We start from the raw sequence: 24,655 nt of genomic DNA, 5'->3' as shown, positions 1-24,655 counted from the left end.
AAACACATGCTGAGTCTTGGACTTACTTCATCATTAGCTCTTCTCCCCTTCAGGAGTCACATGGTAGCAGTCCTTAGTGAGAAATGATTGAAGCCTCCAGGACCAACACTGTGGCAATCCCAGCATCCTCCACCATGACTGAAGGCTTTTCTGGTTTTGAAGTCTGGCCCCCACTCTTTGGGAAAGTCACTGACAAACCGGAGAGCGACATGAGGAAGACTGCCAAGATATTTGGATGACCAGAGACCAGGCTGCGTATGAAAATCCAGCAGCCTTGGGGATGTTTCAGCCAGGTAAGACACGTCCCAGGGGGTACAAGAGAGGCTTCAGGACTTGAAGGGGTCGCTAAGAGTTTGTTCCACTTGGTCTCAGAGGGCAGAATTAGCTTCTGCCTAATACACAGCAATAGAAGAACTTAATAAATGTTTGCTGAATTGAATTAGGATCAACTCTTACTGAGAGGAAGTTACAAGGAAGCTGCCTTAGGTTTGATGTAAGAAAAAATCCTTAGCAATTGGAGCTGCCCCAAAGTGGCAGAAGATACTTCATGGGTCCTAGACACGGCGTTGTCTCTCTCCGTCTCCCTCTGAAATCTTTGATGGATCACTGAGTAAGGCAGGGAAGAGGGATATATATTCAGAAATAAGTGTCATGTAAAAAAAGGCATTATTAAAAAGCAGAGGAACAGCAAGACCTGAGACCCTTTTATGTAAGATAAATTATTTAAGTAAATACAAATTTGTAAAATGCCTCCACCTGAACCCCTCTGGCTTCTGGGGGAGGCTGAAGTGACCTTTCAAGAAGAGAAGAAGCTTGGAGAACGGAAAGCCCCTCGGGCTGTCTTTGCACCTGCGCTCTCAACCACTTTTTCTTTCTACTTAAGCGATTCAAAGCCTTGGGGAAGAGCGGGGCTGACCTGGGAACCAGTGCAGCCAAGGAGACCTTGGTTTGTCTTCCTTCTGAAGAACAGGCCCGACCATAGAAAGCAGAGAAGCTGTTTTGTCTCATTTCCAAAGAGAAGCATTAATGAAATTCGCCAAGCGCAGTTTACGGCTTCCTCTCCTGAACTATTTGCAGCTGACAGGTGACTGGACCTGCTTTCCAATTTCTCTGGTTGGTTTTTTTGATCTTTATTGGGCTCAAGGACTGTTTTGTGTAACAACAAAGGAAGAAACGGACGACTCAGCTGTGTTGTCTCCAACATTCACTAGCAGGAAGACCACAGGCTCTGCCTGGCCCTGAGCATAGCAAAGGCTTGGTGGCTGCTCCCTGCAAGCACGGCCTTTACTGGAGCCAGCATGAACCCGGAAAATGACAGAACATCTCTCCCGGGCATCCTGCTAATCATTCTTCAAGCAAAGACATCTTACTTATGCCTTTCTTCTGCAAGACAGAGATTTACTTTCTTAATCACGAAAGCCTGGGTGTTGTCACGTCTCTGGAGAAATTCTTTGTCTAGCACCTTCTACTCCTAAAAGGAGGTTAATTGGCAGCCAGAGATTTACCACCGCTGCCAGCATCTGGGAGACTGGGGATGTGCCTTCTTTTATAGCCAGAGGCTACTCCCAATTTCATAAACAGGATGTGGACAATCTCAGTGTTTAAGCATTTAATTACTTCTAATGGGTAGATGTGTTGTTTTATGTTCTTCCAGTTACTGTTTCATAAGTTTCCACTTAAGTATCAGAACAGAAGCCAGTTTTCTGTCTTTAAGATTCGTCCTTCCTGCTCCTCTCACTTTTCAGGAAGTGAGGAAGCTTATGTCCATGATGAAGATTTGCTCAGACTTCAGATCTGGGCACAATCAGGACCACCACTAGGGTGGAACAACGGGGCTTTGTCTTAGGGCGCTGACGTGCACTAGGGACCAATGGCACTTCTATTCCTTCAGTATGTAGGAGCAATGGCGTTTAGCATCTAGAGAGCCAGCGCTCTATAAAAGGCTCCCTGCTGGGAGTTCTCCGACCCCCCATCACCACACAGGTCTTAGGGCGCTGACATGCACTAGGGACCAATGGCATTTCTATTCCTTCAGTATGTAGGAGCAACAGTGTTTAGCATCTAGAGAGCCAGCGCTCTATAAAAGGCTCCCTGCTGGGAGCTCGCCCACCCCATCACCACACAGGTCTTAGGGGAGCTCCTTCTAGGACTTTCTTGCTCCCCAACCCACCACAGTATCCTTATCAACAGCCTCAAGAGGTTCTCCCTCTGCCATATGGTACTGTCTCTGAGTCTGTCCTGCCCAAGGGGCCTTGCATTGTGAGGTCTCTCTATGTGGTCTCTCTTCAGCATCCTGAGGAAAGTCCAGAGAGGTTGGGTCCACTGGTTTGCTACCTGCTATGAATGTCAGGTGATTGATTAACAGTTAGTCAGATGCACTTAATTAGATGTCAGAATGGGGCATTTTACTATGGCAGCAGAGTTGGTACAGTTGGCACACACAACGTCGACACACACATACACATGCTGGAGTCTATGAAAGACTCTCCCACAAGTACTGAGGTTCCAATGGCTCACATCGACCTTCACTCACACTGCAGAAACTGCTCTCGGCTGATCGCCGGATGCTTTGAAGATGTTGATGGGAAAACAGGAAGTCTCCCAGATCTCAAGTGTTCATGAGGCCCTCCTGTGGTCAAGGGGGTAGAGGAGGAGAAGACACCCCACCTCCACCCCATCCCTTCTTAGAGGCTCAGTTGGGATGCTCTCTCCTCTGCCCTGGTTGGGAGAGAGCTCCCTGGTCTTACCCAGGAATCATCACATGGTATCACCACCACCCCAGCCAACCTAATGGAACAGATCTCCTATACAGTAGCATTTCCAAGTGTTTTCCAGGACTTTGGGCTTAGTGTAAAATCTTTGATTGATGGATGAATGGATGGGTAGACTGACATGTGTTTTCAACCTGACAGACTTGGGGGGTAAATGGGGTGAAGTCATTTTGATCCCAGGCTCATACCATGATGCTGATTTATGGGGAAACACAGACAAGACTTGCATGGGCCTAGAAGGCTCTAAGCAAGGGAGGGGGTGCCCCTCAGTGTGGCCATCATGGTCCCACCAAAGCATGGCAGTCCCAGCTGGGCTCTAGTTCACTGCTCCCAGTAACAGGTGAGCTTAGACTGAGAACACCCAGAGTCTGTGTCTCCCCCTGGATCCTCCCTCCTTCTGGCTTCTCTTCTCCCATATGGGGTGTCTTTTTCAAGTTCTGAGCTGGTAGAGGAAGGGAAGAAAAGAAGAACTTCAGCAAGTGCCATGTTCCCTTAGGGCCAGATGTGATGGAGACCTCACATGGCATGAGCCAGGGGTTGAAGGGGGAGTTCTGGGCTCCATAAAAACTGCTTTACTTACTGCTCTCTTTCCCACCAAACAGACCACAACTCCTCCACCACTAAGTGATAAACTCAAGAAGCACTATGTGGCCTTTCTTACCAGAAGAAGCACCCTTTCTACTTAGCTATTCCTCACTAATGTCAGTCCAGTCCCCCAGGCCTCCATTACTGAGTCTCAGGCCCCCGTTTTCCCTTAGTCCTGGGGGTAACAGGCTCCAATAATCTGTTCCCTTGGAACTGACAAGCCATCCTGAAGCTCTAATTGGCAGCAGCCTCAGGAAGGAGAGCCAGGGAGGTGTCCTCTTTCAGGGCAGTGAAGAGGGGGGTAGCACAATCCTCCAGGCACCCTGGGAGGTGCTCAGAGCAACCTCCAGAATTTCTCAGGACAAAGGATGCCAGAGAGGCATTCCCAAAGACCCTGAACTAAAACGGAAGAGAAGGGGCCTAATCTTAAACTGGCAGGACTGGAAGGGACCTCACAAGTCACCTGAGAGACAGTAACATACAGGAGGTAGAATGCGTAAGGCACGGGCTCCATTCCCACCTTCAGTATCAGCTACGGGAGCAGTAAGTCCACCCAACCTGGCGCAGCTGAAGTTTCTTCATCTGTAATGACTAGATGGCTTTTGAAATCTATGATCCTCCAATCCCCTCACTTCACAGGTGAGGAAACTGAGGCCCCCTAAGGGAAAGGACCTCTGCAAGGACACACATCAGTAAGCTGCAAAGCCAGCATCAGAACAGATGTCCTGCCCCTGGTTCTCAGCCCCGGTTGCTCCCCATAAGCCCTGGCTCTCTCCAGTTCCTTTCCCAGCATCAGTGAAGCTGGACATCCGACCCTGGGGAGAACAGTCCCAGAGTTCTTCCACTATCTAGACGGTCCCCTGTCCTTGGTCTGGTCCAGAAGCCAGTGCTGCCTTGTCTCCTGGAGATTTCATCTTGGTCCACTGAATACAGCTATAAAACGGAGAAGGTAGGCGATATGAGGCCAGAAAGGAAGGGCCCTGGGAGTGACTTGCGCACACTGTGCTCATTGCTGAAGACACAAAGACAGAAAGGGAGTGGCCCCAGTTACCAAAGAGCTTACCCTGTCCCTGGGGACCCACCCTCCAAGACTGAAATTTACCAAGGAGTTGCAATTGGTGTTGGTGGAGGAACTTCTCACACCCAAACCATACCCAGTCCTTGACATGTGCCAGGTACAGAGCTCCCAAGAGACAAACCAGCTGGCGAAGCCAGGCATGCAGGGTCATTGGATCCATTTCATAAATGAGGATATTGAGTTTGTACCTCACACAATTCGATTCCGGGTCTGCAGAATGCATCTCCTGTTCTTTCTGTGGCATCCCAGAAGCAGAGGATTGGAGAGCTGGGAAGGACCTCAGGGGTCCCAGCACCACAATGCCATGGGCAGAACTGGTTTGGGGTCTGGGGCCCAGGCTGTCAGCTCGTGACAGAGTAGAGAGTATGTGTGGCCCAGCGTGGGCTCCCACCTCAGACACTGACCAGCTGCTCCTCTCTGGCCAGGTGGCTCAGCCTTGGCTGATTTCGTCTGTGAAATAATGGGGTTGGGTGCAACGGCCCACAGGAAATCTGCTGGCTCCAGAGGCCTCTGGGTCCAGTGGCCAGAGATGGCCCGGATGCAGTGGGAGACCAGGCCCTTTGAAGCCAAGGCCTTTGCAGGTTATCACTTAGAGCTGGGGAACGCCCATTCAGCTAATAGGCTTCTGTAAGAAGTGATTCCCTTTGGGAATCTGCCGGCTCCGGAGCTGCGCTCCACTCTGGTCTTTAGAACTTCTTTTACTTCTACAACTCAGGTCACGAGTTTGAAACCAGACTGTCACTTAGGAGCCACGTGGTCTTGGATTAGTCCTTTCCTTGCTCCAGGGCTGTCTCCTCATCCATAAAATGACAGGGCTGGCTCCGTATTCTGTGATTCTGTGAAATGCCAGCTCGTGCTTGAAGCCCAGCTTGGCGGCAGCGGGCTACTGGCGGCCTGGATCTCAGGGAGAAGGAGAGGAGAGCGCAGGCCTGGCCAACGGACACACCTGGGCTCTGGGCTGTGGTCGACCCAAGGACCGAAAGGACGCATCAGCCTCTGGCCGATTCTTAGTCCGTCATTATGAATCTCGCAACCAGCAATTTATAAAGGGCTCGGCACTGCCTTAAGCACAAAAAGGAGGCAGAAACGGCCCCTGTCCTCGGAGAATTTCCTAAGGAGAGGAAAGTCTTGTGTAAATACGCCCAGGGACCACCGAGTCCTGAAGGTGAAAGAAGTCCCGAAGCTCCCAGGGCTCTCCGATTTCTCCCTCTCTCAAGCCAAAATTAAGCGTTTTGTTCAATTTCATTTGGAGACAATCGGTCCGTGGCAGCGAGTGAAGCGCTGCATAAATCCTCGTGGCGGCTACCGCTCCTTCAAGGGCTTCCCAGGGGTCTGTAAATCACCCACTGCTGCCGAGAGGGGGGCGACCTCAGAGAGAAGGCGACGTCCTGAAGGACGGTGTCTGCGTCGTGCCTTCTGCTCAGGCGCCTCCTAGGAAGCCAGGGCAGGGACAGCGAGTCCTTGGCTCGGAATCTTCAATCCCCTTCTCCTGCCTTCTTGGGTCTGATTTGAGTCCGGAGCGCCTACACACACACACACACACACACACACACACACACACACACACACTTTTAAGTCCAGAGAAGAGGGCTGGAGTAAATGGCCTGGCAGAGGCAAAGGGGTGGAAGCTGGAGGCATTGAGTCAAAGCCCAGAGATGGTGGTCCCGACGAGCAGCTCGAAGTGTGCACACCCTGGGAGGAACACCTCCCCTCCCCCTATGCTGGTGCCCTGTGGCAATGCCCTATTTGCCCTCCACTAGGTACATCGATGCTGCTTGTGGAAGAGTTTAGAAAGCTTAGCCTGAACTGAGTCCTGAGCCTGAGGGGGCATTAGTGAATATGTATTTCTCCTTGAACACAGAGTGCCCAGAGCACATAATTTAAAAGCTGGGGCTTTGCTGTTAATACACAGAGGACACAAACCATTCTTCTCAAAATTAGCATTCCTCAATCGATAAGAGGCTCAGCAAATGCTTCATTAGACCTCTTGACCTTATTTTAAGCTCAGGGATAATACCGGCTGCTGCTAGGAATGCCTGAGCGGGATTTCTGGGGGGTAGTAAAGGGGAAGGTGGGACCTGAAGAAACCCAGCCTTTCTCGGGGGTGTCTGGTCCTATGTAGCCGGCCCACCTCCTGCCAGCCAAGGGGAATAGCCCTAGTGTGTGAGAGCATTGGAACAGCAGGCAGGGTGCCTGGCAAACAATAATACTTGTTTAATAAATACTTGTTGGTTGATTGAATGATGGACAGTCAGGTCCCAGCCCAACAAAGGAGAAAGGGGAGCAGTAGTCCTGAAGCCCAAGCTGGTGGGAGGCAATGGGGGCAAAGAGGAGAGGGCACTTCCCTGGGCTGCCAAGGTCTTCAGGGGGTGGTGCAGGACAGAGCCACAGAAGCTTCTTCAGATAGAGTGTGGGACCAATCTACATAAATAGAGGGAAGGAGAGACTACATAAATAGAGGGTGCATTCAGGCCACTGCTGCACACTCCTTAAACCATCTGCTCTGAGTCAGGAATGTCCAGCCTTGGTCCATTGGGTGCCTGGAGATTTCCAACACAGAAACGACTAATGTGAAGCATAAAGCGTGATGGGGAGGCCTAAAGGGACTCAAGCTCTTGCCTGAGAAGGTGAAGCTAAAGAGACAGATATCCTTCCTACTGGAAATGGAAGATGAGAATGAAGACTAACTCAGATGAGGCATGTTCCCAGAGGTGAAGGAAGGAAAGAAGAAAGGGAAGGAAGGAAGGAAGGAAGGAAGGAAGGAAGGAAGGAAGGAAGGAAAAAATGAAGGGGGGAGGGAGGGAGGAGGGAGGGAAGAAGGAAGGAAGAAAGGGATGAAGGGAGGGAAGGAGGGAGGAATGAAGGAAGGAAGGGAGGGAGGGAGGAAGGAAATAGCATAGTATAGTTGCCCAACTGGAACTGGCTGGCATTTGTACTGAACCTTAAACCTGGATTCCAGGAAGGGGAAAAAGCTGGTGCCAAAACATGGTACAGATGACAAAGTGCCAAGCCCAAAGAACATGAGGAGGGCTGGCTCAGGGTTCCACAGAAGGTATGGGTGGAAGTGCTGAGTCAGAAGGCTGGAGAGGTGGAAAGAGCTTCTATTTGACCCTGGAGGCAATAGGGAACCACTAAAGTTTGGTGAGTGAGGGAGTGACACGGTCAGAGTTAGAGGCAAGACAATCTCCTTGTCAGCTGAAGCAGGTCCCTGTCCCTGCTTTGGGCCAGCAAGAGTCTTCACCCATAAAATAAATGGTGCCTATAAGAGCCCAGACCACCTCTCTCAGTCCAGTGGGATAACCAAAGTCCTCCATTCTGGCACTTACCTTAGACACTGATGAAGATCCAGGTGCATGGGGGGGGGGGAGCAATGCAGAGACTGAGATGTAAAACATCTGCATTTGTGGAGCTGGATCAGGCCTCAGTTTCCTCCTCTGTAAAATGAGGGATGACACTTGTCATAGATCCTATTACAATGTATTTATCAATTTGTTTATTTTTGTTTCTTTGTTTATGCAGCCTCTTGGAAGCTAAATCAGCTCTGGCCATTCTAAAAGAGAGAGACAGACAGAAAGAGAGACCAAGACAGAGAGATAGAGACAGAGAAAGAAAGAGACAGAAAGACAGAGTGAGACAGAGGGAAACAGAGAGAGAGAGAGAGAGAGAGAGATCCATACTAGGCACCTGTGAGAGACTAAGTAACTACAGTGTTTCCCTGATAATAAGACACTGTCTTATTAATTTTTTGGACAGAAAAACGCCAGAGGGCTTATTTTTAGGGGAGGGCTTATTTTAATGAACATTGACAGCAATTTTAATAAACAGGTAAATGTGAACAAAAAAATGTACCTTTATTCAATAAGCAAATCACTGGGGAAGAACAGGATGACGCGCTCACTGCTGCAGCTCTGATTGGATGCAGCTCGGAGCGCGGCGTGTGTTTCACCCCGGGGGGGAGACGGTGCATACAGAGGGTACCGTAATGTAGCGTGTAGCACAGGGGATCACCTTCACTACAGTAGCAATCTCAATAGGGCTTATTTTCGGGGGAGGGCTTATTTTAGAGGAATCTTACACAGTAAGGGAAGGGCTTATTTTCGGGATAGGTCTTATTATCGGGGAAACACGGGTAGCTCTGAGTGAAGCCTGGGTCATCTGGCAGAAGGCTCCCAGAGCTGTTGAGGAGGCAGCCAGCCTGGGGTGTCTGGGGATAGAACTTGGGCCACATGTCACTATGGCTCCTCTTTGTCTTAAGACCAAAGCGGTTTGGATTCTGAGATGATGCAGAGAGGTCAAGTCCCATAAGAGCAAGTCCACAGACTTCACCTCTGCCCTTTGCTCTTGTAGGACTATTTCCATCAGATAGGAAACCCCACAGAATGTTTGTGATCATGGAGTAAGAAGACCATGGGATCCCTTGGCCACTGAGCCAGAATCAGTGAAATCCCTGGTCTCAGAAAAGTCCCACCATGTTCCACCAAGGATACAGTAGCCCTCACAGAGTCACAGAGTAGTTGAGGGGACTTCAGAATCTGCCACCAAGTCCAGCCTGAAGCAAAGGGGGATGCCTGACAAAGGGCGAGCCATCCTGTGCTTGCACTCCTCTTCAGGGCAAAGCCCTTCCTACCATAGTAGCTTAGGCAGCCCTGTCCTTCTATGAGCCGCTCTCCTTCAGCAGAAGCCGTTTCCTGACATGAAGCAGCAACCTGCCTCTGCTTGTGCCGCCCACTTCTAGAGGAGCTAAAGTCTGATCTAAGCCAAGCAGAGTGCCTGTCTCCTCCTCCATGGGACATCTCTTCAAATACTTCACATATGCCTATAAGGATCTCCTTTCCGACTACATGCCCAGCTCCTTATACGGCATCTTCCCCATCCTGGTCACCTCTTTAAACCTCTCCAACTTAATAATGCCCCCCCCCCCAAACCAGAGAGCCCATCACTGGAGAAGTCCTCCGGGTGTGTCTTGACCAGGCAGAGGGACTGAGTCCTGAATGCCTGCCAACGGCACCTGGAATGTAACAGGAATTTAGCCAATGCTTATTGACGGACTGGACAGACTTTCGGGTTTCCACATCCCACCACTGGCTGATTTATCTTTCAGTCCACTAAATCCTCCTATCGTTTCCATAAGAAATGCTCTTTATTTTCTATCTGGTGCTAGTGAAACAAATCCTCTGGCACCTGCCAGGCTTGTCCACCTGGGTGATCATCACTCATCCAACTCAGCCTGCCCAGAGGAGAATCCATCCCCTCTGGGCTGCTTCACTGGCCCAGTGTCATTCCCTTCACCAGGACTGCCAGCTTTGAAATCTCCCGGCCTCTTCCTCTCTCTCACCCTCCATAATCAAGCAGTTGCCAAGGCTTGCCAATTTTGCCTTCAGAACAGGTCTTGCCTCCATCTCCTTCCTCCCATGACAAGGCTACTTCCTAACTTGGAGCCTCATCATCTCCAGCCAGCCAGCCTTACCATCCTCCCTGGGCTCACCTGCTTCCTCTCTCGCCCCTTCCCCACCAGTCTCCACACAGATGCCGGAACAAGCTTCCTGACGTGCAGTCTGAGCACAGCATCTGCTTGTGAAGTCTCCAGTGGCTCCCTTCTGCCTCTAAGTAACTGCTCAGGCCACAGCTTTCAGATTTCTCCCCCATCTGGACCCCGTGACCTTGCTATTTTGGTATCGTTTTCCTCTATGTTGCAGCCAAAGTGGATACTCATAGTTTCCCACACTGGGCCTTCCATTCTCTTCCTGGACGGGGGGGAGGGGGAAGGGGGGCTGGAGGCGGGGAGGGGCACCCCCCTCTCAACTCCACCCCAATTCTGAGTATTTTTCTTCTGTTGAAGAGGATGCTCAGGGCCCCCTCTGCTCTGGGATGGGCTCCTCCAGGAAGCCCTCCCTGATGCTGTTGGTGCTTAGTGCTTTCTCCAATTACTTTGTATTTCCATCTTGGGGTACATAGCACCATCCCTCCAGGAGGACAGAAGCCCCTCCAGGCAGTTTCTTTGCATACACAGCACCAGCAGTATGCTGTACTTTGCACATAGTAAGTGTTCTTACAGTGTCTGCTGAATTGAACTAAACTCCAGTGTTGACTTGACATCCAGCCCTATGAAGTTTCACGCTGCGGCTGCCATGGCCAGACAAAGCATCACTAAAGGAGGTCAGAGGGTTAGGACCATGGCCAGACAAAGCATCACTAAAGGAGGTCAGTGGGTTAGGACCATGGGCTGAATGCAACACCATGAGCATGTATTATTTTATTAAATTAATTCAATCCAAGTGAATCAAATTTCTCATCATTGGTTTCATCCCATAGATTTAAACTGTGGAGGACTCATGGGGTCTGACTGTCTCATCCAGCAGGGTTTAATGGAGCTCTAATAAAGGCTCTGGTGATCCAATGATCTCTTCTTTTCTGGGGCTCAGTTTCCTCAGGTAAGCCCTGCTTCTATGGTGTGATGACACTAGGAAAAGCTGAGGTGAGATAATATTTGGGAAAGGGCCCAGCACATAGTAGGGACTTCATGGATGCTGCCTCACTTCCCCTTGCCCTTCCTCTGCTGTATGATGAAACCTGTCCGCAGTGACCTTCCTGCTGCCCATCCTGCTGACCCATCGTCACCAAAGACTAGCTAACAATCGGGTTTAAATCATCGCTGCCTCTATGGGCATTTAGTAACTTAGGCTCACGTTAACCCCATCCAGTTTGAAGAAAATGGAAACATTTGGCTCTAAATAATCATGCACCTCTACAGTGCACTTCTGCAGGTGATTACAGCTGCAGGGGCGAGAGCAGCATTAGCAGAACATTCATAGGGACAGTAAAGAAAAGGAAATAAAAGGTATTTCAGTGGCATTCCCAGGTGACTCCCCTTCATTCACTCGTTCTGATCCTCACTGCAAAAGAACATGGCTCAACACTGTCCATCACTCTAATGGAGAGTAGCAGCTTGAAAACGCAATTATGCCCTCAGCTTTTCCTAGGATCAGAGGGTCACAGGCACAGAGCTGAAAGGGTCCTCAGAAGTCACCCAGTACAAGCAGCTCCAGTCCCATGGGCCAGCACCGAGCAATAGAATGTGCTTAGATCTGGGTGTCAGGAGATGCAGGTTCGAATCCCACCTTTGAGGCTTACTTCCTGTGTGACCTTTGGCCAGTCACTGCATCCTTAAGGCCTCTGGGCTCCCTCCTAGCTCGCTCTGTGACCCGAAGTAGGAGTGATTCCAAATGAAATACCTTTTCTACTGTGCCCTGATGCCTTGACCCCACACAGGCTGGGGTTTCTGCCTGGGAAAAGGCTCCATCAGGGCACATAGCCCCACCTTCCTGGCCAAGAAAAGGAAGGGGAAAGCAGTTCCATTAGACTGACTGTGGAAATTAAAGGAAAGGGCATTTGTCTAAAGAACTGTAATTAAGAGAGAAGAAAGGCTCCTCAGCCCCTGGGAAGAGCCCTTTCTTTAGGCCTGTCCAGATCTCAGTGGACACACTATTAGCGTCTGGGCTGCCTGCTCCTTTCCCTAGGGAGCGTGTCTCCCATGGCGATCCTGCTTTGATCACCAAGTCGTTAACAAATTGGAACCACTGTTGGTTCTTTTATTAAATATCTGACAAATACACTTTTGATAATTCATTCAAAGCCAGGGGAGGGTGGCTGAGGGCTCCTATTCCTGTCTGAACACTGCCCTCTGTCGCTGCCAGAGGGAGAATCCCTCCTTTGCTCTCCCACAAGCCAGGGGAGCACCTGGATGGAGCCAGCTTTGGGCGGATGCCTGGGGACCGAGGACTGAGAAGACAAAAATGATGGGCAGGCCTTTCCGGGGCTCCCACGCTGCACTGGGCCTCCCACATGTGACCAAACAAAAGACACTCTTGGGTTCTGAATCTCGGCTCATGATGGTCTTCACTTACTTAGCTCAGAATAAGAATGGGACTCTGGGGCTGGCGCATTGAGAGATTTCAGCTTGACATCCTGCAGGATCCTTCCACCTGTATGCCACACAGAGGAAGAGCTCCTGGACAGCTTGTATCCTGTCTTCCCCAAACCTCGTTAGAAGGGCGGTGTTTACCAGTAACCAAAACGCCCCAGTCCTGAAGACTTCTGCATGGTCCTAAGCCTTTCCAGGTTAAGGAAAGAGTGTTCCCATCTAGAGCTGCCCTGAGGGAGACAAACGGCCATGTTGTCCTCAAACCCTCCTTTCTTTAGATTTCCCCTCCCCCAAAGCCAAGAGAAGCCCTCTTAATTGCTTCTAGTTACCCAGTGGACTTAATCTATCCTCTGTCCCAAGCTGACCTGCTCTTAGATTCATCATTCATGCTAATGTCTAAGTGACCGACAAAGCAGAAGACCTTGGGTGATAAGAGAACTCAGAGACCCTCTACTGCCGCTTAAAGCCAGACGAGAATCCTTTCTGGTGCATTCCCAGCAGGGAGTCAGCCTTGCAGGGCAGCCCCCACCTCCTGGGTCAGCCCAGACACTTTTTGACAGCTTGTATGGTTAGACATATTTTCCCTATATCAAGCCGACATAGGCCTCTAAAGAACTTTCCCCATTCTTCCCAGGCCTACCTTTGGAGCCAAGCAAGGCCAGCTTAATCTGCCTGCCACATGACAGCCTTCCCCACACCAGAAGTCCCCTCTGCTGTCCTCCCTCTGCCTTCTCTTCTCCAGGCTGAACATCATCTGATCCTTCAGCTGATCCTTGCAAAGAAGGATCTCAAGCCCCTTCTCCATGCTGGTGGCTCTTCTCAACTCTCCTAATTGCTGAGAGGTTGTCTGTGTGTTCCCTAAACTATGGCTCCCAAAATGGAGAGCAATGCTTAAGACACAGTCTAAACAGCATGAAGCGAAGCAGGACCATGATCTCTCTGGATCTACAGGGCGGAGAGGAGTCCATGTTGTGTTCATTTGACATGTGAGGAAACTGAGGTAAACAGGGATAAGTAACTTACCCAGGGTCACACAGTAAGTAGCTGAGGCCAGATGAATTCAGGAAGATGAGTCTATGCACTATGGAATCCCTTAGCTGCCTCTGGGAGGAACCCTACACTTGTCTTAATGCAGCAGCCCCAGCTCCCATGGACCTTTGGGGATGTTATACCACATTGTTAACTCATAATCAGTCTACAATGTGTTAAGGGAGTCATTAAAATAAAATGGAGAAAAGTGTTGTCTGTGGAGTCGAAGGGCCTGGGTTCAGATTCCCCTCTGATAACTATTACTTTGATCAGTGAATCACTCAAACTCTTTAAGCCTCCATCTCCTCATCTGAAAGACTAAGGGCATGGGCTGTGTGGCCTCTGAGGGTCCTTCCAGTCCCATGTCTGTCAACCAAAGGTGCTTTTCTCCAGATGACCTGTAAAGCAATGTCTTTTGTATCACACATTACCTTATATTTTGTACTTAATAGTATTTTATTTTTTCCAATTACATGTAAAGATAGTTTTTCATCCATTTTTGTAAGATTTAGAATTCCGCTTTTTTCTCCCACCCCCTCCCCAAGACAGCAATCTGATAGAGGTTACATCATGTTAAACACATTTCCACATTAGTCACGTTGTGAAAGAGGAAGCAGAACAAAGGGGGAAAACCACAAGGAAGAGAAAGCAAAAAACAAAAAAAGAGGTAATACCGTGCCTCGATCTGCGGTCACACTCCATCGTTCTTGCTCTGGGAGTGGAGGGCATTTTCTGTCATGAGTCTTCTGGACTTGTCTTAGGTCCTTGCATTGCTGAGAAGAGCCAAGTCTGTCAAAGTTGGTCATTGCGCAATGTTGTTGTTGCTTTGTACAAGGTTCTCTGGGTCCTACTCACTTCCCTCAGCATCAGTTTGTGTAGGTCTTGGAAAGACTTTTTTTCTCAAGTCCACCTGCCCACTACTCTGTATAGCACAACGGAATTCCATTACAATCACACACCGAAATTTGTTCAGTCATTCCCCAACTGATGGGAATCCCCTCAATTCCCAATCTTTGCCCAAACGAAAAAGAGCGGCTTTACATAGTTTTGTGCACAGGACCCTTTTCCCTTTTCCGTGCTCTCTTTGGGATGCCAACCTAGCAGTGGTATCGCTGGGCCAAAGGGTATGCATATTTCTGTAGTCCACTGGGCATAGTTCCCAATTGCTCTCCAGAATGGTTGGATCAGTTCACAACTCCACCAACAATGCATTAGTGTTCCAATTTTCCCACAGCTCCAACATTTATCATTTTCCTTTTCTGTCATATTAGCCAATCCTAATAAGTGTGAGGTGGTACCTCAGAGTTGTTTTAATTTGAATTTCCCTAATCAATAGTGACTGAGAGTATTTTTTCATATGACTATAGATAGTAAATTTCTTCTTCTGAAAACTGCCTGTTCATATCTTTTGACCATTTATCAGTTGGGGGATGGTTTATATTCTTATAAATTTGACTCAGTTCTCTATATGTTTTAGAAATGAGGCTTTTGAGGTGGCTAGATGGCTCAGCAAATAGAGTACCGGCTGGCTGCAGTCAGGAGGACCTGACTTCAAATCTGGTCTCAGATACTTAACACACACAAAGAAAACTAGCCATGTGACCTTGGGCAAGTTACTTAACTACAATTGCCCTACCTTCCCCCTGCAAACAAAAAGAAAAGAAATGAGGCTTTTATCAGAAACACTGGCTGTAAAAATTATTTCTCAACTTTCTGCTTTCTGTCTAATCTTGGTTGTATTGGCATTGTTTTTGGAAAAAAAAAACTTTTTAATTTATTGTAATCAAAATTACCCATTTCACATTCCATAATGTTCTCTATCTCTCATTTGGTCACAAATTCTTTCCTTCTCCATAGAACTGACAGGTAAACTATTCCTTGCTCTCTTAATTTGCTTTATGTCTAAGTCATGTGCCCATTTCAATCTTATCTTGGGATAGGGTGTGGGACATTGATCTATGCTTTATTTCTGCCATACTGTTTTCCAGTTTTCCCAGCAGCTTTTGTCAAATAATAAGCTAATTGGTGTTAATTGATTAAATCAAATTGGGTGGTTAATAGAGAGGAGAACACACTGGAATGGGACTGGAGCTGATAGCATTAGGAAACATTTGAGTCCCTCAGTGGTGCCCCTAGAACCCAGACACAGCCGAATTCTGGGGCCTTCCAAGTGTTTGGGGATCAAGATAAAGATCATCAGACCTTACAGTGGCTGCATTCATGCTAGAATCTCATGCCTCTCAGTGAGCCCCACGGAGGCAGGGACTGCTTTGTCTTGTCCCAAGGCTCCCGACTGTCTCCAAAGTAGGATGATTTTGAGATAAGGGCCACTCCCTCCTCTGTGAAATGAGGGGGGAACCAAAGGCCCATGGAGGTCCCATGTGGCTCCAGACCTCAGGAGCATCCCTGTGCCTGGGTGTTACCAAGACCAGAGTACACCGGCAGCATTACCAAGCTAGAGTGTCCCCATCCTCAGTGAAGTGAGTACAGCCTTGAAGCAAAGGTCTGCCTCCCGTGACATTATTTCTTGATCCATAGTGTGTGAGACTTTACATTTGTTCCTACACTATCCTACCCCCATCACATTACAGTATCCTATTACATTTGTCTTAATGTTAGGGCAAGTTGACTCTCCAGTCTCCAAACACAGGAATCTGCTCTGTGCAAAGTGATTAGACCTCAGTTTCAAATTAAGACAATCAGTTCCAGTTAAGGTAGGATTAACACCATAAGATATTAATACTTTAGAGCACTCACCCACCTTGTAATAGAGGGGGTGGGTTACAGAATCAAATGTTTTTAAAATGGAAAATTGTGGATTTATATTGTTTATGCTTATTTGCTATAAGGATAACCTTTTCCTTTTGGGAGGGGGGGGGGGGGGGGGGGGGGGGGGTGAATGTTGCCAAACAAAAGAAAGTAAGAAAAAAGAGTCTTTGAAGCATTTCTCTAATTCACTGAAAGAAACAAAATGAAATCTGGAAGGCAGTGCAGACATGCAGATATCTTTGGAATCAGCATGGTGAATTTATGATATGCACTTTTTAAAGCAAGCTTTACATAACAGAGACTTTCAGTCTCACATATAATCCTTGTTCTGTGTTCTATTTTGTAAATGGAAATGCTCTTCCTTTTTTTAATTTTTTTTAGTGTTCATTAAATTCAGAATTCAAAAAAGTTTTCAGAGAGGGTTGGACTCCATGAACCTCCAGGTCCCCTCCAGCCCAAGATCTCTCATTCTGGTTTTTATAATAAATTTGTATCAGTTATTTTGACTCCCCTGATTTTTCTTATTCTGTTGGTTCTTGACATATTCCACACCTTGTACTACAAATTTGTTCTATGTGAATAGTGAAACACATACTTCAGTCATTGGGGGAGGATGAGGGGGGTGGCTTACCAGTCTCCCCAAGCACAGGAGAGCCCAAATTCACAGTCAGATGAAGGGAAGGAGAGGGGAATGGGACAAGCCTTGTGATCAGACTTGGCCTCAGTATGGGGAACCCCAGAGGTGCAATGGTTCTTCCCAAACACCACTAGCCCAACTCTTCCTGGAAAGATGTAGCAGACAATAACTTCCACTTAGCCACGATAAAGGAGAGCAGAGGGAGAAATCAAAGCCCTCCAAAAATGAGCCTGTGCAGGTTACTGCATGAGGACTGAGGGAGATGTGATTGGAAATTCGGCTGAAAAAAGTGAAGTACCTTTAAGGTTACTTAAGTAAGGAACCCAGTCCAAAAGACCCTTTATTCTCCAAGTCAGGGAGGCTGAGTAGCCCTGAAGCCCAGCCTTGGGTGGTCTGCAGCACTGGTAAACATAAAGGGACCCAAAAGTGAGTGACCTGGAATATAAAAAAATATAGAAATACCAAAGCTATTGAGGGGAGAGAGAGAGAGACATAGAGAGAGGGACACAGAGACAGAGAAGGACAGAGAGACACAGAGAGAGACAGAGACAGAGAGAGCTCAGTAAAAGCTCAGTATAGCCACCTGCCTTTGTGAGCAAAGCAAAAAACAATAATGTCCCATGGACAATTCCCATCTCAGTCCTCTTCCCATAGCTACAGGTTATAGCTGAACATGTGGGGAAGACAGAGGATAGTCTTGAAGTCACTGACATGAATTCATTAAAAACCCAGTACACAAACAGATAAACCAATAGAGAAAATTCTAAAAACAGAAGGAAAACATTCATTAAACCACCAAGAAAAAAACAAAGTAAAATTCGTAAAATGTGAAGGAAAGTAAAGCAATAATGTCTGATAAAAAAAATGAGGTCCTAAGACACCCCACCCCTTCAAAACCCTGGAACAACGAGAAACCTCAGGAGGACTCAGAAAGGAAATAATAGCAATAGAGGAAAATATTAGGAATTAATTTAAGCCAGAAATTTGAGTTCCCAAGGAAGAAAGTAGAGCATTCTACACAGTATAACCAGAATAGGAAAATTTGAAATCATAATGGAGACTCTCCAAAGAGCAGAGAGACCAATGGATATGGAACACAAGTATACTGAAGGGTCAACTTCCTTCTCTGGGCCAAAGGGCAGGTCTGCTGCAAAACACCCCTGAGGGGCTTATGGTGCCCACCAAGCATCGACCAAGTAGGACATCTACCAAGCACACAGCACCAGAACAGGATCCCCCATCCCTCCTCTCTCTCTGTCTCTGTGTCTGTCTTTGTCTCTCTCTGTGTATCTCTCTCTCTGTTTCTCTCTGTGTCTTTCTCCCTTTCTGTCTCTCCGTCTCTGTCTCTCTCCCTGTCTCTCTCTGTCTCTCCCTCTCTCTCTGTGTGTCTCTGTCTCTCTCTCTGTCTCTGTCTGTCTGTCTGTCTGTCTGTCTCTCTCTCTCTCTCTGTGGGTGGGTATGGGTGTGTCCTTCTCTCCCCCACCCTTACCACTCCATAGCCTTTTATTCCATCATCCCAAATCTCATTCCCTAAACAACTGACTTCTTGATAGAAAGCAGCAACCTGCTTAAACCAAGGGCAAAGGGTGCCATGTTTCACTGAATGCTTCTGAGCTGACTCTCAGTCCATCCCCCAGGCATCACCTGGATAAACTACAGTCCAGCTGGGGCTGGAGGAGACAGGTCACAGTGACCTCAGTAAGAAGAACAACCTGGCCATGGGCAGTCCCCAGATCCCTCCCCCTTCCCTGGCTCCAGGTCCCGACCCTATAGGGAGGACAGGGGATGCTCTGAAAGCCATTGACATTCACTTTCTGCTAAGAGTAAGCTGCCTTCTCTGGGGCGGGTGAATTCTAGGCTGTCGATACAGCAATCCATGAGGGAAGTGGCCCTGAGGGCTGAGCAGTTATCCTTCCCTGGCAAGGGCAGAGCAGCCATGTGCTTCCAATGAGGACACGCCGTGATTTAAGGGTGCTGAGGAGCACAGAATCCCGGAGTTTCAAGGGCCCTCCCAGGTCATCCAGCTCCAGGGGATCCCCCGTCCTGCTGGCAACCTTCAGCTTGACCCGAGCCTGAATTCTGCCGGTTCCGGTTCCTGATGAGTTAGTGACATCCCTGCGCTCCATGAGGGTTTAGTAGTTTTAGTCATCCGCGTGCGTGGGAATTTGTTTTTTCATATGACTCTCCTCACAATATCTAGCTGACGTCAGACACTGAAGGAATGGGAGTTCTCCTGGGAGACAGGGCTGTCTTTGGAGCAAGCAAGAGAATGGAATCCTTTGGGAGCCTGGATGACCTGAGGGAAGACAAACCTGGGGGTCAAAGAGGGCAAAGATTTAGGAACAAAAAGCATCCTGCAGGTACTGAGCACCACCAAGGTGATGAAGACAAACTTCCGAGACTTAGAGATGTTTGCTCTGTCGAGGGGAAGCCCCACCCTGCTCCAAGGGAGGCCTGAGCTGCCTCCCAGACCCAGGCATGACCTCCCCACTAGTGGGCAAACAGAACACATGTACGCCACATTCCTCTGGGACGCCGAAGTCTTCAAGGAGTGGCTCTTCTCACTTTGGCAATAAAGGTGGCAATGATAGCGGATTTTATCGGTACCCTCCCTGGCTTTACATTTGGAAGCCCATGGATCCAAACTGGCAAGAAATGGCAACAGATTCCAACTCTGAGGGAAACACTGACTCTAGGTTCCTCCCAGCCCCCCTGCCGCAGGATGACCAGAGCTGCAAAGTCACAACATATTTGGAAAGCCTGTGAATACTTTCAGCATAAGATTGTGGAGTAGAAGTCCTTAAAAACTCTCCCTTGCTGTCCAGATGCCCAGAAAATTGAAGGACTTACCCAGTCGTACAGAAAGGTGATTGCAGATCACGGCCTTGAACCCAAATTCCTGGCCTCTGGTTCTGTGTTCCAACCCCTGCCCCATCCTACTTACCAAGTGGCCAAGACATGCAAGTTGCTGCACGACAATGGCCCCCATTTTACAGGTGAGGAAGTGAGGGTGCAGAATCCCTGTCCTTGACGAATCCTTCCTTGGTTCTGGCCTGAGCTCTGGGACACCCATTCATTCCCCAGCCTTTTAATCCCCTTGAATGGACAATCCTGTGTCCAAAGGGCCTCATCGATTACACCTGCCTGGGGAAATAATGCTCTCTCTCTACCTGCCTCTTGGAAATATGGGCAGAAAGGGGTCCTTCTCCCGAAACATATGGTGGCATCTTGGGTATGGAGTGTGAGGAAGAGTCCAGCTGGCAGACTGACCCGACACCCCTTCCCCCTGGCACCAGCCCAAGTCTACAGATAAAGGTGATAAGGAGAGAGAAGGACTAGCTTAATTGGTTCACCCCCTAAATCTATCAGAAGTGGGCTGATGGGCTTGCAATCTGGCTCGAGTGAAGTCAGCAAAGGTATGGCTAAGACTCCTTCCTACCTCGCTAGAATGTCTCAGAGACTTTCTATTGTAAATCTCTTGGCTCCTGTACATATGGATGCCACCTCCGATGTCCCTTCCACAGTCATCAGGTGGTAGTTTTTGAGTGCCAGAATCTGACAAGCAATGGACTCACATATCATCTTTGCGCCCCACCAAGCTTTCACCGGTCCAAGTTGGCCAAGTTCTCCGGAGAGGGCATTTTCTTTTTCAGTGAATCATTCACTGTTTGTCTCCCAAAGACTTTCACCAGCCCGAGCTGGCCCCAATGTCACCAAGCTGCATTGCACAGAAAGGACTAGCTGACTGTCCTCTGTTACAGCCTGGAGCAGGGCGGAGAAGGCTGCTGCGTTGTGAGGGCCAGATGAGGACGTGTCCAGGTAAACAAAGGGGTTCCGACAGTGAAGTACATCAGCATGTTTCTAACTGAACTGCTCTCCAATGTCAGAAGGTCAAGAAGCTCTCCACTTTGTATAAAGAGGCACAACAGATAGAGTCAGCAGAAAAGCATCAGACCTTATGCCTGGACCGGCAAGAACACTCAAATTTGCTCCAGGGCTTGGTGAGCTTCGGGGGAATGTCTCCAGGGCAGGGGGTCACAAGAGCTGCTTCCAGTCTTACCAATGATGTCCCACAGAAGCTCGGACTTGAAAGGGGCCTCCAAAGTCAAAGGATTCCAGCTCCGTGTGGTGGAGTCCCTTCAGCAATGTCCCTGGCAAGTGGTCAACCCATCTGAACACAAGCTGGAAGGGCTTTCTGGGGCCACTGAGTCTGTCCTGGACCTGAACCAGAGTCTCCTCAGTAACTTCCTCCAAGCTTTCATCTGTGTCCTGAGCCCTTGCACATAGACATAATCATAAGTGCACATAGGAACTTCCCAATGGTTTGCTGAATTTAGTTAGGCTTGGAAAAGGCTGGTTCATCAGCCAGAGGGTTAAAAGCAAAATTCAGAACGTGCCAGCCTCTGCCCCTCCCCATCCATCCCATCAAGGCACGCAAGTCTCAGGGGGGCCAAAGACCCAACAGGGATTTACGAGGCCCTGGGGTGGGCCTCAAGACACTCCCCTATCCCATGTTATTCCATTCCCTTTCATGAGCTCTCGATGCTCTGCTCTACCATGACCCTCTGTCTCCCCTTTCCATGACTTCACCCAGGCTTTCCCTCATGTCTAGAAGGCTCCTCCTCCTCACCTCTACATCTCCTAATCACCAGCTTCCTCCAAGGCCCAAGCGCCACCTTCTACACACACCCCCCCCAGTTCTTTGTGCCCTCCCCATCCCATAACTATTCTGTATGTTCTTGGTATGTGGTTTGTGATGATGAGATTTCCCCCAAAGGGAACGCAAGCTTCTAGAAGCCAGGGCTGTTTCACTTTTGTGCCTTGTGTCTGTTGCACGTAGCACAGTACCTGGGAAGCAGTCAGTGCTGAGTACATGTCCGTTAAATGGTGTGTCCTCTTCAGAACCAGACCAAGCACTGACAGAAGGGGAGGGAGGGAGCAGGGAAGGCCGGCCGGGAAGAACCATGCCTCATGCGGGCAGTGCACAAGCATCGTTGGAGGCCGCAGCACAGGACTGGAAGCAGGGCCTTGTGAATCTCTCCAGATGGCCCAGAGGGATGAAGCTGCGCACTGCCCCACAGATGCACCCCTCACCCAGAGGCAGGGTGCTGCTGCTCTGCTCAGAGATCTTATTTCCATAAGAGAGACTTTCCTATCGCCTCTCATGGGGCTCTTTTTTGTGCTAAGAAAAACTGATTTCTTTCAGGAGAAAGATTTTTGTTAGAAAGAAAGTGCTCAACCCCCCCCCACACACGCTCCCCAGGACTGCACTGATTCTGAAGAAGCCAGCACATGACTAATAAACAGGGTCTGTAACCCCCCAAAGTGACCTCTCATCATGACTCACCCTCTGAGACCACGAAAGAGAACAAAGTATTCACATTTCTGGAGCTAAAGAATCACCTTTCCTACAAGGGCCCTAGGCACCGGGTGTCTACAGCACATTAGGGATTGTAAGCACTTTCCTTACCCAAGATTCATAGACTCTCTGAGCTCAGAGAGGCTGGAGCAGACATCCAGACCCACCCAGACCCACCAAGCCAGCCCAGCAGGTGTTATTCCTCTCAGGTAAGTAGTTCAAATCTTACTTTACAAGAGGCCTCCAGGTGGCTCAGCGAGTAAGAGCACCGGCTCCAGTGTCAGGATGACCTGGATCAAATCTGGGTTCAGATACTCAGCACCACACCCAGAAATAACTGGCTGTGTAACCTTGAGCAAGTTACTTAACCCTGATTGCTTTAAAAAAAAATCTTATTTTACAGATGAGGAAACCAAGGCAAGGAAAGCTTATCATGCAGCTAATAAAAGCGAGACCCGAGCTTTGAAGCTGGTCTCCTGCCTCCCAGTCAAGCCCTGATTCCACTCCACCTCAGTGCTACAGGAGGCACCTCTCAAAGAACAACATTTTACATGCATGGTTTTGGCAGAATTCCTAGCAAGCTTTGGGAACCTGGTTGGTTGGCACTTGTTGGCAATGCCATAATCTTCTGTAGGCATCTTGTTATCGTGTAGCTTTTTGGAAAGGCGTGATAATATAGTCAGTCCTCTCCCAATCAGTGTCCAGCCAACAGTACCAGAAAGGGGGCACAGAAAGGGGTGCAGGGACTAGAACCTAAATGCTTCAACAGTACCTTGATGTTGCTGGCAGAGCAGAATCTTCTTAATTTAAAGTTGTTCTGCCTCTTAAAAGGACAACTCAATCCCTTCTCAGGGATCTTCAGCTCTAGCCTAGGGCATGGGATGCAGGAGATGCCACCCCCAAAGTGGGGCTGAGAAGTCAGCAGGGGGGCTTGAGCAAGAGGCAGCTAAACCCAAAGTAATGAGGACAGAAGCATACACAGGACTTGGGGGCCACCCTCTCTAATCATCAGAGGAACACTCAGACCAGGCTCTCCTCTGTCCCTTCTCTGGTTAGGGGAAGAACCACACAGAATGTCAGTGTGTGCACAATAAGGTCTAGCAGACACATGGGTTTGTAAGATGATTCCATAGTCTTGGAAGGAATGTGGGTATGTGTCGGAGTCTTAAAGGTCCGGGTTAAGAATTCTACCTTTATTTTATAGGAGTCATTTTGGAGGGATTTGAATGTTTGCGCCGAGCTGACATTGCCCCCAAGATCCACATACTTCCAAGTCCTCATTAAATATCTCTCTGTGTATTAAGCAGGGTTCATCCCACCTGGCATCCCACTGGCCTCTGTTCAAAGATGCTGAGTTGCTGCCTGGGAAAGAGATCAGTTCTGCCTCTCAAATCCTTTCCCACAGCAGCGTTTTAGAGTGAGTCACTACAGGGAGGGATGTCACACTTTTTAGAGGGTTCTTGGCAATACCATGACATACATAAACATTGTGCTGCCAGGCTGGTTGGTCTCAGGTGTGACTTGAAAGGGAAAACCCATGTGGCAAATGCTGGCCCACAATAGCATTGGGCCACTCCTCCATTAGGCATAATGACATGTGTTGTCACTATGGACTAGATCGGCCATCAACCCGACTCCATGCTGTGCTTGACATGAGTCCATGTTCTCATAACTCCTTTGCAGCAAATTTTAAAATCAGAGCAAGCTGGTAGCATTGGCTTTCAGGTGACAGCACCCAAAAGGTTTGGTTACAAAAAAAAGTGCTATGATCATTGAAGAATCTAAAAGGTATGTGCCTGCATCACAATCAGTGGGGCAGAGGAGAAGGGGGAGCTCAAGATTCGGAGTCAGGGACCTGGGTGGGATTCAGTTCTGCTCCTCACTCCCTCTATGACTCTGGACAAGCAGGTTCATCTCTCCAGGCCTCAGTTTCCTTATCTGTTAAATGAGTTCTCCAAAGGATTCTGAACTCTGGCTCTCCAGATCTATGTCTATGATATCGATATTGTAAATGGGCCACCTAAAAAGGCGATGAAACAAAGTTCCAAGTCGTCTAATCCAGCAGAGAAGTCCACACTGAGAGAGCTGTGCAATGGGTGAGTCCATAGGAACTCATCGACCATATGCAGCTCCAAGAGCTGGAACCATCAGGCATTGGGAAAGAAATAGAAGCCCAGAAAGGGGCAGCCATTTACCCAATGTCACCCAATCCAAAAGACTGGAAACGCTCCCCTGTGCACACACCCATATTCTCAACTACAGAGGAGCTGTTGATGAGGAAAGGAGGGGAGGGGAGAGGAAAAAGAAGAGAGGGGAAGGAAGGAGAGAAGGAAGGGGAGGGAAGAGGAGGGGAGGAAAGAGTAGGAAAGAGGAGGGAAGGAGAGGGGGAAAGGGAGGAGAGGACAGAGGGAAAGGGAGAGTGAAGGGGAGGGGAGAGGAAAGGAGGGGAGGAGAGAGGGAAGGGGAGGGGAGGAGAGAGGAAAAAGAGGAGAGGGGAGGGAAGGAG

Source organism: Petaurus breviceps, unplaced genomic scaffold, assembly GCF_028583685.1.
Source record: "Petaurus breviceps papuanus isolate PSGF00001 unplaced genomic scaffold, PetGlider_PUasm1.0 490, whole genome shotgun sequence".
Lineage (NCBI taxonomy): Eukaryota > Metazoa > Chordata > Mammalia > Diprotodontia > Petauridae > Petaurus > Petaurus breviceps.
Note: the sequence above shows the minus strand (reverse complement) of the source record.